Here is an 11,506-nt window from a genome sequence, read left to right on the forward strand (position 1 = left end):
CCTTCTTGGTGGCAAACACAGAGGCCAGCCCAGTCTTGCCCTTGATTGTGGTAGGAGGCACTTGACCAACCTTATTCCTTATACTTCGTTGTCAATGCAGAGTTTCATCTGCACATCCCATAACAAGTCACTGTCATGGTAAAACACACAGATTTACATTAGTAGAACTACTACAGAGTGTATTTTATTTCAGTTTTTCTGCCAATATTCCCCACAGCCTTGCTGAGCAAGGGATATTGTTTTACCTGAACTAGGCAGGCCTTCCCCTTATCATTTTTACTGTAACAGGTAAAGCATTTTTTCCTTACCTGGAATTTATTTCCAGATATACCTGGTTAAAGATTTCTTTTACTTCAGGGAGGTCCTCTTTTCAACTTAAAGATTTTGGTGAATTTGGCATTCTTATTTGCTTTCTTAGTTTGTACTTTAAAGGTTTCAGGATGTTTTCCTGGTGGTCAGCAGTCCCCACAACTGTAACAAATTCTTTTCACTGAAGTTTAACACCAAATAAGTTGGTTTTGTATTCACTAAAAATTCCACCTCCTTTTTCCTAATCCCTAGTTCACCAGAACCCCTTGTTGGTTCTTTAGCTTAGGTCAATCTCACTTCCAGTGTCCACTTTCCCTACAATATGCTCATTCACTTCTGCCTGATATTCATCCTTTGTCTCTGCTTCATCTCCTCTATCAGTTTAGCACGACCCAGCTCTTCTTCTCTTACCTTCTGTACACATCCCCTATTCCTTCTATCAACTTTTCTACATCACAATTACCTAGTAACAATCAACTCGAGCCTTTATCCAGTCCTATTCACAACCAACTTTCAAACATCTAAATTTCCCCATCAAAGATTCACCTTTATTTTCCTCAGACCCACTGCCTGCCCTAGAGGGGCCGTTACGGGTCCTGTTGTGCTGCAAATGCTGCAGCAATTGGGGTGACATTGTCAGGTCCTTCTGCTCAATCCTCAGCAACAGCAACCCCCTCCTCCTCACCAGCAGAAGGATTGGAGCAGGAGATGCTCTTCCTGCTCTGCAGGTTACACAAGCCTGCCTCTGCTACAGCACTTCTGTTTTAACTCTTTCTGACCCTGAATGCAAATCTGCTCCTTACTGCTTTAAGTCTGTGTTCTTACATATCAGCCTTTGCAGGCAAACAGCAAACACCCTGCCATGCGTCCCGCAGGGCTCAGCCGCACCTTCGAGGGGGTACGGGGGTTTGTACAAACTCACCCCAATACTTTAACACTTTCACAGGGTCTTTGACTCTCCACCCCCCCGGCTTCAGATCTTACATACATTAGCACAAGTTTTTATCTTACAACGTGTTTCATTCTGGTTGCTGCACAGAAGGAACCACAACCTGAGCTCTCTTTTTTTTTTCTTTTTTTTTTTTTCCCCACAAATATTTCAACAAGAACATCTTTCTAGTTTAGGTCTCAGGGGATTTTTTTGTTTTTGGTTTTTGGGTTTTTTTGGGGTTTTTTTTTGTTTGTTTGTTTTTCCCTATCCTTTTCTAGAGCCATAATCAAAGATCAGGTGGTGTTAATCCCACACTCCTTCTGTCACACAAACATATCAGCACACATTACTTCATCCCATTTTCCTCTCGCCTCAAGAATAACATTAACTGCAATAAAACATTATAATTCAGTGTCCCATTTAAGGGCCATGTCTCTCCGTCCCCCAGCTTATACAGGGGCCACCACTGATTGCAGTACTTAACCAAAGTTCTCTTATTCACGCTTCCCCCAGGCTGCCCCCCCATTTCCTTCCAGTGGCTTAAAACACATCCCAACGGACCCTTTCTTACTATTCCGCCACTTTGTTACCTCAATCGCTATCCCAGCCACAGACCACTCTAATTTCACTTACAGCTCTCTCTCTTATCCCAAGGCATCCTAACCTTACAGTTAGGGCATTCCATTTCTTGTCCCCACCATACACATAATAACTCTTTACACCATATACACTTCATAACATATAGAGGTTCACGTTCATCCCTCGGATGTTCAAGACAATAACCACATACCAACATTTACAATATACTTAATACAAAAATGTTCTCACATTTCCAGCATAAATGAGTATAACAATTATTAATAACCTTATAATTTTAAATTAAAAGGCCACTTTTCTCCGCATTCCAGCTTATAAAGCTGCCACCGTTGATTACAATATTTTATCAATGTTTTCTTATTCACGTTCCCACCAGCAGATCCTCCAATATCCTTCCAATGACTTAAAACACATCCTAAAGGACTTTTCCTTAAAATCCCACTGCTTTGTTTTCCTCCCATTTTCCACTTCACACTAACAGAATACACTTAACACTTACAAAATGCAACATGCAGGTACCTTTCTACAGCAGCATCAAAAAGCCACTATTATTACCAAGAGTATAGCCAAAATCACAATAACGATAATCAAATTCCACATCCAGTATGTCAGAAAACTCTAATAAGCAAGATTACCAAGAATATAGCCAAAATCACAATAACAATAATCCGAGTCAAATTTCCACACCCAATAAGTCAGACAACCGTAATAGGCGAGACCGTACCAAACGAGCCCTATAGGCGAACTTGCCAGGCTCCAAACGGCAACTGAATGCCAACCAAACGGCAACTGAATGCCAACCAAACGGCAACTGAATGCCAACCAAACGTATACTTAAGGTGCTAGCCACAAAAGTATTCATCACCCTGCAGAAGTTTAACTTTTGACTTACGGGCAGTTCCAAATGATGGGTCTACCAAACAAACAAACCAAAATAAAGAATACCATCACTTACAGCAATGGGGTCCTTGTCTGCCGCCGCAGTGATCCCTTGAGTCAAGGAGTCCCTCCGGGAAATCCCGGGGGTACCCTAGGGAGTCCTATCCCCAGCGGGTCCTACAGCCCGGCAGAGAGGTGTCCCATCTGTGTCGCCAGATTGATTTAAAGAACGAAGTAAAAATTGCTTAGTGACTAAGTATCCTTTATTGGCAGCGCTGGATGCACGGGGGATCCTTCCACCTAACGTGCATCCAGCGCTGCCAATAAAGGACACTTAGTCACTAAGAAATTTTGACTTTGTTCTTTAAATCAATCTATAACAATCTCATTTGGTGTAAATTATTGCAGCTCAGTTGACTGCTGTAAATCAAAGCTACTTTGAAAAAGCCAAAGACATGCCCAAGCTTTTCAGCTTTTTCATGATCATAGTAATGTGCTGCTTCGAATATTTGTATCCTTCCCTATCAAAACAAGGGGTATGATTCAAATATGTTTGTCCTGGGGCTTTGGGTTTTTTGGCATAAGTTGACGTATGCCATAAATACTCAGTGTCCTCAATACAGATTTTGCTATTTTCATAAGCTTTATATGTGCCTTTCTACTGTAAGTTGGGATTCCTTTGTGCTTTGTTTCTAAAATCTTTAGAAAAATCTCTGCCACATCCCTTCAATTAGAATATGAAATGACTTAAAATATTTAATATCCAAATTCTATCTCTTCAGAAGAGCAGATTATGTTTCTGTTGTCATGACCCATGTAATTATTCTGGATTGCTTTAAAATTTCCTTTATATGTCCATATGTCACTGTTTTTTAACTAATGTTTCTGTCAATACTTATATTTCTAGGAATATAGTTTTGTTAAATTCCTTTACATCACAGCCATAAAAAGTACTTTCGTCTTTGATCTTTGTTACAACAGTGACAGTTGCCTAAAGTATAAAAACCTGAAATTAAGCAGGACCTTAATCAAGAAATGTTCTCTGAAAGCTGAACCGGATTGTAATGTATGGTGTTGAAGGCACTGACTATTTTTATCCAGATTTGACTAACAGTTTTGTCAGAAATTGCTAGGTGTTGAGACTGTGAAAGTCATAGCCCAAGCAGTTCTCCTCTAACGTAGAACTGTGTGGTTTGCTTAGCTTAATCTACAATTAAGAAGCAATACTAGCTCTGAGGTTAAACTATTCATGTACCAGACCCTGAGTAAGACTCTCTCAGTCCTTCCTGGACTGCTCTTCTGCAAGTGTCTTCTCCGTTGAGATTCTATAAATTCTTATCTTTCTAAGTACTGTTTAAACTGCAGTACTCTGTCAGGCAAATCTTTTTTTTTTTTTTTTTCCCCTCCCCATGTTCTCCATTCTGCTCAAAGTAGATGTGTTAATTATTAATCCATTTCTCAGGCAGTTTCATTATCTTTTCTGGAGAGTTCTAATAAGGCTTGCTGGCCACTCTGACTAGTCATAACATCCTTGTATCTGTCTCCCTTTCTGGTAGATTTTCAGCCTTCATGTCAACCTGCTAAGAGGGAAATAATGCTTGAGTATGAAGATTCATAACTGATTACTATCTTACGGATGCTTGAGATTAGAAATTTTGTAAGCTGCTGAATGCACCTTGCTATACTGCAAATTCATGACACTTTATTCAGCTCTTCCCACTGTCTTGCTCACGCTGCCAGTGTATGTGCAATGACTTGTTATTCAGATTCCTTTGTCCTGTAAGGTGAAACTTTCATTTGAATGCTCACTGAGTTGAACTGTGTCTTCTAACATTGCATTTGAGTTGCTGCATCCTCAACAGATTCTCATTTCTCCCTCTCCGATTACTAACCCCAGCCATTCATGTGATGATGGGCTGTGTTTGTTTTTTCTTTGTACAATGGTTGACTTGTAACTTAAAATATCAGTGTTATCTGTGACAACCAAATCTGTTACTATGTGGCTGATAAACCAGATTATGTCCATTGCCATGTTTGTTCACATGGTGAAGTTTCACAGCAATGGCAAATGCAAGGAAGAGGAAGACTCTGTATGGTAGCAGCAGCAGTTAAAGCATTTGTTCAAGTTTGCATTCCCATTCAAAACACAATGTCTTGATTTAAAATCCCAACGTTATTAGTTCGGCCTGCATGCCAGAACTTTGTGTGGTGTTCCAAAGCCTCCCTAAATTTATACTGACTAATCCTGTTTCTCCTCTTTCCCTGGCAAATCCAGGTGCTTAACATGCAACTGCATTTATCATCACAGCTACAAAGGAGGACAGTGCTATTACCCCACTTACAAATTAAGAACCTGAGGCACAAGTAAGAACAATTACACACCAGAGGTCACACAGGAAGTCTGTGGGAGATCTGGAAGCTGAACTCCAGTCATTCAAGTCTGATGTTAGAGACCGGAACTTTCCTCTTTGATGGAGGACTGAAAGTAATTCATCAGATTTAATACACTTAAAGGAATTTGGTGCTCTTTGATAATTTCTTCTTATTTCCTATGCAAATCTGGGTAATGTATCAAGTTAAAGTCCAGCCTATTTTTCTTTGTTTTATTTTTTCCTTTTGTATTGACAGCTACCCACCAAACTACTAAGTTTATTAGTAGTTTATTATTATTAATTTTCATGTATCGTTGCTTGTAGTGGTAAATGTCAAATATTATGCTATTCTCTTTGCCTAGATTATTAACAGAAGTCAAATCACAAACAGGTTTTCCATGAGAAACATGGGCTAAGCCATCAGCCTTTTTCTTAGAAAATACTCTCATGTTCTTAACAAGGTCACCAGCATTTTGGGACTCCTAGACTTCTAGTGCAAGAGAGTCCATTGTTTACAAGTAGTATAAAGAGATTCATCTGCTGTGAAGCACAATCTACAACACCATGTAAAAAGCAGACAGGAGGGCCCTCTGTATTGAAAAGATCCTGCAAGGACCATGTAAGTCAGTACTGAAAAGATGCTAGGGTCATCTCCCCAGCTGCATCAAATCACTATATTATGACTCTATAGCAGTCTAGCTATAGAGTAATGGTGTAGTCTAGCAGTCTATATTACGAGTCTATAGCAGATAAGTAGATGAGTTGTGTTTGGGGTTTTGTTACATCAAAAAAGTCGCTGAATCACCCTCCCTTTAGAGTATCGGGTCTCTTGTATTCAAAAATAGGATGAGTTCTATAAGCTAATTTGTCCTATTTCTTCCCTAACTTAAAATGTAACACTTCAATGAACAATTCTGTTGTTGCCATTTGTGTGATTGTAATAAGGCAGCCTGTCCCATTGAGGACCAGTTAGGCTGTAAGCAGCTAGCTCTGCACTAGAAACAGGCATGTCTGTCTGTGGCCAATTAAGTATTAAATGGGTGCAGCTGAACATGGGGACAGCGGTACAGCAAGCAGAGCTCCTTGGGTGAAAGAGGAAAAAAAGGAAAAAGGAGACAGAAGCTCCTCTGAGCAGTGAAGGGGGGTGTCTAGGGAAAGTACCCTTTAGGGACAGTGTTCATGTTCCAGGCATGGGGAGAATATATTAGCAAGCAGATGATACTAAGTTTTCAGTCTTTGTAGATGCTTCTGGAATCTTTAGATAAATGGCCTTTGATATTACTACAGCATAATTAGAGGAATTGGGAGAGTAGTGAGAAGCAGCGTTGCTTAAAATGTCATCTCTGTACAGCTGTATTCTTAGTATGTCTACAATTCTAGTCACCTGTCAAGGCATTTTAACTAGCATGGTAAATTCTAGCCTAGAGTTCAGATGGAGATTTGCTTGTTATTCACATAGGTATCTCCAGCTTAAAAAAAAAATATCAACAAATGGCTGTCCACTGAAACACTTTGTCTTTCCTTAGCCTATAATTTAGAACCACAGTTGTTGGGTTCTAAACAATTCTCAATTTTTAAATGCCAGCTTACTCCTCAGAGAGTATCTCAACTTCTCTTTAAAAAGATATGTACCCTAAAAAGAGGTTTGTGCATCAAACGGTTTGTTTGTGCGATTATTCAGTCGTCATACCTGAACAAGACAGACTTCTCAAGTAAAAGGCTTACGGTGTCAGAGGACATTCTGATAAATATATATTACCTCTCCTTCTCTTAAAAAAAGACCTGTAAAAGAAAAAAAACAAAACCAGCTGTGACCGTGGTTGAATGGCAAAGCTGAGCAGGCTTGTAAGCACTAACACATAATTTTCTGACTACATGAAATAGCTTCCTTATTCTTAAAGTGCCAATTATTTTTCCTTTTTTAATGTGGCAACTCTTTTTTTCACTTTCAGTTTATTTAGGAGGAATTATCAGTATTAAGAAAGTATTTATGTCTATTATGAGAAACAGCTACAAATGAGACAAATCCACCTGTAGCTTAAGCCAGACCAGATCAACTTAACACTGGAGCCACTAGAGGGACCTCCAGGAACAGAGTATATGAAAACATTTGCGAAGGCTATTTTGAAGTATTAGGTGTTTTTGAAGAAAAACAAAAAAGCTTTGCAGGTCAAACAAATTGTCGTTTGTTTATAATGAAATAATAAATCCCTGAAATAATAGGAAATATGAATTAACTAATTACCTCATAGAGTTAGTCAAGAAAAAGCAACTTTTTTTCTCCTGGTGGGATACGATTTTGGAGGGTTGTTTCCTCTTTGCTGAATTAGTGAAGTTAGCACATCCATTTTGAAGAGGCTTGTAACTTAGCAGTAAGGTTATAGGTTCCTCTTTTGAGGAGTACAATGCAAATACAGTTATTCTCCTTTCAGTTTCTGAGAAGAATAGGATTTGGGTGCAGACAGTCTGAATTCAATTAAGCTTAGTTTCTGACCGAATGGCACTTTGGCAGAGCCCTCAACTTCAAATTTTAACAGCAGTTTAATAACCTCATTAGCAAATGTTAATGCCTCAGCATGCATGCAAGTGTTTTCTAAAAAGTAGTTATGTTACCACTTGGATCGCTGGATTTGTGACTGGCAATCAATGACAGAGATGACAAGGGCACTTAGTGTTCCCTTTTATACTTAGGCAATGCTCTAGAAGATATTGTGATGTTCTTCACACACAAAGTTTTTGGGCTCAGCAGAGCACAAATTCAGCAAGCTTTAGCTTAGTTGCTGTAAAACATGAAAACGTGCTAATATAAGCAACTGAGCTTCTGAGACAATGAAGATGAGGACACAAAGACAAGAATTGCAATTAACCCAATTAGCAAAATGTCAGGGATGGGACTAGAATTTGGCATTAAATCACAATTATGGAACAGGTTAAAAGAATTTTTACAAGACCTTAAATTATGTTGCATTGTTTAGCTTTACCTGTCAGAATGGTACTAGCGAAATGCAAACTCTACTTTGTGAGCTGAAAGCAACCTGAAATTCCAGTTTGGCAGAGCTGATTGTTGCACAGGTCTCCTGTGCTCTATCCACTGAGTTTTATAGTTTCCATTTTGTTTGTGTTGGGAGGTTACTTGTTGAGGAAAAAAAGGCGTAGTGGCAGGGGAAGGAGACCTTGCTAGTACTTTTTCTGTTATTCTTTGTTGGGTTTTTGTTTGGGGCATTAGAAGGTTCTTTGACAAACCTTCACCTCTGTCACAGAGTTAGTATTACCTTCCTCGAATTGCACGTGTATAACCTCCCACTGAAGTTTTCTGGTGAGCTACCTGCGATTAAGACACATTCAACCATAGTTACATTTAACTGGCAGACTGATGATTCCCAGCATCAGAAGTGGGTTGCCAAGTGGGCCCTGCTGAAGAAGGATGATTATCTATCCCATATCATTCCATATGTGTGAAGTAGGATATTATACATTACAGATTAACATGGTCACAGGCAGGAAGTGTTCCTTGACCAGGAAGGGATTTAGTGATAACTAGTTTCTTTCTCAACTGCTAAGAGTGAAACCCTTCCTGAAATACCAGAACATCCTTTTATTAAACACAGTCCCCTCCATAAGTAACTACGAAGCAAAACTTTGGCAGGAGGGTGCGGATTACAGAATTTTGAAAGTTCAGTTAACTTATTTGGAGCTTATTCAGCAGTGTAATTTGAAACTGATTTTAGTCTGAGAGGATTTGTGACTAATGCGAGGAGGAGAATTTTCTTTTGATGCAAGCATGTGATGTAAGAATCTCTTAATTTGAAGAATGCCATTAGTCACTCTGCCCTCAGATACCTTTGTGTGTGTAAGAATATGCATACTGTATCCTGTATGGCATTATGTGAGTAATCAAATACCTGTTGTCTCACATGCTTCTGAGATTAAAATATACCACATCTGCGTTAATGATGAAAATCCATGTTGTAGTGATTTGTCAGCCTCTTTATAAAGTTTTCTCCTTTGGAGTGATACTTAGAAGAATCCTTTTTCAGTTATGAAAACTGCTGAATTATTAACCGCATCAAAGAACTGGGGAGGATGGAACACCACAGGCAACTGCTGAAAGAGACTGGAGAGAATACATATGCATGTGTGTACAGGTGTGTCTGGCTGTCAGAAATTGTAACTGAGATCTTCCAAAGGTACCCCCTCTTTCTTTCAAAAGCTTTAGATTTTTTTTTTTCCTGCTGACACTTTATTCAAGATTTCCAAGTAGGTTGGGAGCAGGAAAAAAATTGAAGTCCTGCTTCTAAACAAGTAAATATTTAGGACCTGAATTCTTCAGAATCACTTATACCTGGAACCTTTTGGTCAACCAGCAACAATAGCAAACAGAACAGGCTAACATTGTAGAAAAAATTTGGATCTTTATTGATGTAAGCCAAAATTCCCAATGGCTGGTACTGGCCTTTCATGTAAATGAATGTTCATTAAAAAAAAAAAAAAAAGAGTCTGCCAAGTATTGTTGCAGACATACACTCACTCAGTCTTACTTGGAAGAGTTTTTACTTTTATTTTTTGGATACTCTTTTTGTTGAAGATGAAGAATAGAACTATTGTTTTAAACAGCAGGACTAATCCTATGGACAAATAGCAATTTTTTTTTATTTATTTTTTTTATTTTCCCCACCTCGCAAGGTTTAAATTGAAGTTGCAGAGCACTTAAGCATTTAAACATATGCATAACTTTGAACACATGAAAACAAAACAAAAAAATGGTCTAAATATATGTTCAGAACCTTTCTTGAAACTTTGCTTTAGGACGTAAAACCTGAACATTGGTAGACAGTAACATTGTTTCCTGGAAGAGCAGGAATATGCTTTAGAAACCTATGAAATAATATCAAAAGAGATTATAAACACAGGCATAACCGTAAGTAAGATAGCATTCAAACAGATAATGTTCATCAGGATTGTCAGCTGCTGGACTGGGTAGCCTCTGAACTCCAGTTACCTGGTACATGCTACTGTCTTCTACAATGTTACTTCTCTCTGCTGACAAGATTCCTAAACTTACCGCATCCACAGTCAAAAATAACCCAACAACAAAGAGAGGGGATAATTAAAAGCCAGTTTAAACTTCTGAATAGAAAGTTATCTGCTGTTTTCTGTCTTCCCTCTTTGGCTTGAAAGAGACTGAAGAAGAGCAGACTGCATAAAACACCTTTCTAAAGCGTGTCTTTTTTGATAATAACTAGTCTTTTTATGAAGTGATTCATTAATGTGGTCTGACTTACGATTGATCAACTGCTAACTTGTTAGGTTGCTGCTGCTTTGTTAATTTGTTCCAAGAGGAATGTGGGTTTCTTTTTGTTTTTCCAAGTCCTATTCTGTCTATAGATAGTTAATTTGCCACTGAATTAATTTGTCATTTCAGAATAGACAAGGCTATGTTGCCCAGTTTTCAGGAAACAATTTATAGACAGCATGGTCTGGGACATACTTTGCCTGTGGACAAGGCTGCTGTAATCTCTGTAATTCTTAAGGATGAACATCTGTGTCTTTCTGTGCAGCACTTGTCCTAATTACAAGCAGCACTGTACTGTGGTGCTTCTCAAACGAATGGCAAAGGTGTCACCTTCCCTAGACATTCTTACCCCGGTAATTCTTGCAGGTGCTACTGCTTTTGTTGACTCAGAGAAAGCCTGGACAGTAACAGTTAATAGATGCCTAAATTGCAGGTAGAGCAATAACACAGTAACTCTGGATCTTCCCAATCAAGGAAGCTGGAATGAATTCACTTGAAGGAAAAAGTGAGCTGAACTAACCTGAGGATTCTCCCTAGCCATACTAGGGACTGCAAGACTGCAAGTAATGGAGAAGGACAAAGTTATTAATGCACATTATAGGAAGGTTATCTTAATGGTCAGGCTTCTGGGGCATGCTGCAGTTTCAAATACATTACGCACTCTGTGTCTGGAGTTTCTACTGCTGTGTTGCCTAAGTTGTTTGACTAGCAATGCCTGTCATCAGGGAAAATCTACTGGATTTGTACGTAAGAGGCACAAATATATTCAAGAGCCTGCAACAAAGATTTTGCTTAAATTTAAAAGCTAAAGTTAAGCTGGCATACCAGTTGGATATTAATAGATTGTGATCAATTACAAAGAATGGTAAATAAGATTAGTGGGGTGCCCAATGAAAAATGCGTACAGGTACTCAGAAAGCTGTTCTTAACTGCAACTTGATGAATGAATGAAAACTATTTATCACCTCCCCGTCTCCCCACTAAAATGGCTAAGCCATAGTCTTCCCAGGATTTAAAAAACCAAAGCAAACACTTTTATCCCTTTCCACTTTCCTTTCCCCTGCTTTGAATCATAAGGCTGAGGTTTATTTGTTCAGCATCTTATTGTTGCGTTTCCAAGCTTTT

This window comes from Falco cherrug, chromosome 10 (genome assembly GCF_023634085.1).
Source record: "Falco cherrug isolate bFalChe1 chromosome 10, bFalChe1.pri, whole genome shotgun sequence".
NCBI lineage: Eukaryota > Metazoa > Chordata > Aves > Falconiformes > Falconidae > Falco > Falco cherrug.